Here is a 2,924-nt window from a genome sequence, read left to right as displayed (position 1 = left end):
GACCAGCCTGGTCTACAGAGCTAGTGCCAGGACAGGCTCCAAAGCCACAGAGAAACCCTGTCTCGAAAAACCAAAAAAAAAAAAAAAAAAAGACATGGTCTCGCCATGTAGCTCTGGCTGGCCTGGAACTGGATATGTAGACCAGGCTGGCCTCAACTCACTGCCTCTGCCCACTGAGTGCTGGGATTAAAGGTGTGTGTACCACCATTCTTGGCATGACTGATCTGAGTTTGGTCCGAAGAACCCACATGATGGGAGGTGAACACTGATTCCTGCAAGTGTCCTCCGTCCATGCTGTGTGAGATATGTGTGTGTGCATGAATATGTATGAGCATGAACACATACACACACACACACACACACACACACACACACGGAGCGCTGAGGGAGCCTTTACTGCGGCTCTTAGATAACATGATACTAGCAATCTCTGCCGGTGCTATTTGGGGAGAAAAAAGGAATTAGAGGCCTTTGGAGAGAAGACGAAAGGTTACATCAGCCACGATGTACTCGTTGTCATTACAAAGTCTGTCATTGTTCTGGGAGAATCCATCCGAATAGCCCCGTCCATCAGCTGTTTTGAATAATGGCAGTCCTCACAGACTCAGAAGGGCTTGTCTCCAGAATGGGCACAGTTTCAGAATGATTATTTCTGTCTAGTTGAAAGTCAGTCAGGCCACCAGACCTGTCTTCACAGAAAGAGGAAGAGGGAAAAGAGCAACACACTTTGGCTGAGCCATCCCTCCAGCCCTGGGACTGAAATCTTAGAGAAACGAACTGTGGTGTCTACTGGCGACTGTCAATCTGACTACACCGGGAATTAACTAAAACCCCCAAGCAGGACACACCTGTGGGGATTTTTTGCCGAATTTGAAATGGGAAGAGCCCCTTCTGATCTGGGTCTTTGAGGTGGGAAGACATCTTTCATCTGGACGCCTATATAAGGACGGGGAAGAGAGAAGCTTGTGCTCTTCGCCTGCCTGCTCTCCCTCCCCATAGCAAGTCCGTTCCTTCACTGGCATTAGAGGCCAACTTCTCCAGGGTTCCAGCACCACTGAAGACCAGCTGAGATGTGCAGCCTCAGGGCTGAGCAACTGCTGGACCCGTGAACATTCCATTAGAAGACAGCCATGGTCAGATGAGCTGGACCACAGCCTGTAAGTCATCCTAATAATCCCCTCTCACCCTCTCTCTCTCTCTTTGTCTATATCTATGAATGTATGAATATGCATATATTCATTCTATAAGTTCTGTTACTCTAGAAAACGCTGACTAATACACTTACCTCCAAATGTGTGTGTGTGTGTGTGTGTACACAGCCCTGGCTGTCCTGGAACTCACTCTGTAAACCAGGCTGACCTCAGACTCACAGAGATCCGCCTGCCTCTGCGCCCTGGGTGCTGGGATTAAAGGTGTTTGTCTCCATCGTCAGTTGTTTTTATTATTGTTGTCTGTGGGTGTGGGGGGTGGTGAGGCAGAGCCCAGAAGAGGGTGTTGTATTCCGTGGAGCAGGACTTATGGGCAACTGTGAGTCACCCGTGTGGGTCCTGGGAGCTGAACACTTAGCTAGAGCAGTAAGTGTTCCTACCTTCTGAGCCTGTCTCCAGCCCCTAAACAGCTGGTGTGTTATCTCCCCTGTCCTGTGCTCTGTAGTTCATAGCGGGGCTGGGGATCGCTGCATCACTAAAATGAACCGAGTAGAGAGGCCATGGATTGGGAAGAACAATAGTCTTCACAAAAATGTACTTAAAAGGCCAGCATGACCTGTGTGCCTTCACTGTGGGGAAGGCAGCTCCATGCGAAGGAACACCTGGCCTCTGGCCAGCCTAGCCCTGCCTGGTGCTGCCCACACTTGAGCGAGCTCTGAAGGAGATATCCCAGCTGAGTCTTGAGATGGCTCCTGCTGCCATGATAAATGCTTCCTCGTGAGACTGTACCACAGGGCTTGGGGAAACTGCGGCTAGGTTCCGCCCACAGAAGAGGTCACGTGGTCTGCTTGGCCTCAGCCCAGCCGAGGTCACCTGGGCAACTGGGGCAGTTTGTCAGTCACTTCCTCCTGCGAGCTCTTCTGTCAGTTCTACTTGTGCTGGGCCCTGGGGTGCCGGAGGCTTCATTCCAAACCAGCCACCACACACAGGGGCGTTCCCCATCCCTCTGATTAGGGCCAGGCCCCTAGTGGTGTCCAGAGCTGCTTCACAGAAGCCTCACCCAGCCCCCCCCAGCCCTACTGAGCCCTCCCCAGCCATGCTGAGTCCTCCCCAGCCCTGCTGAGCCCTCCCCAGCTCTCCCCAGCTCTCCCCAGCCCTCCCCAGCTCTCCCGGGCCCCCCCTCAGCCCTTCTGGCCTCCACCCTCCTTGGACACCCCTGAGGCAGGACCTCCGTATCTCCTTTCTGACCAGCCTGCAAATGTTTGATGCCCCGTCTGTACTCTTCCCTAGGTCATCTCAGATCCTCGAGTCTGTGCTGGTTCCCACGGTTCTTGTTCATTGGGGTTTTGCTGTTGTTGATTACTGTTTGCTGTATGTGCACACTCAAGTGCCGTGGAGATCAGAGGACCTCTCCTGGGGTCCGTTCTCTCCTTCTAGTAGGATTCTGGGGACCAAACTCGGCTTGTCATTCTTGGTGGCACCTTTCACCATGAGCCATCTCATAGTCTTACTTGGTTTTTTATTTCTTTTAGACAGGCACTCACTTGTAACCTTGCCTGGCTGGAACTCACTGTGTAGACCAGGCTGGTCTCGCAAAGACTCTCCCGCCACAGAGATCTCCCCGCCTCAGTTTTCTGAAGACAGGGATCTCAGGAGGGACTGACTTCACAGTGCACGGGACACACCCTGTCAACCTATAGCAAAGCCAACTCAGTTAGGAACAATGAACAGAGTCAGTCAGAGCCGGGGGTGTAGTCCAGCAGTCAGAGCCGGGGG

Source organism: Microtus ochrogaster, linkage group LG2 (genome assembly GCF_000317375.1).
Source record: "Microtus ochrogaster isolate Prairie Vole_2 linkage group LG2, MicOch1.0, whole genome shotgun sequence".
In the NCBI taxonomy this organism is placed as follows: domain Eukaryota; kingdom Metazoa; phylum Chordata; class Mammalia; order Rodentia; family Cricetidae; genus Microtus; species Microtus ochrogaster.
The sequence above is the reverse complement of the archived record's forward strand: the minus strand, read 5'-3'. Positions refer to the sequence as shown.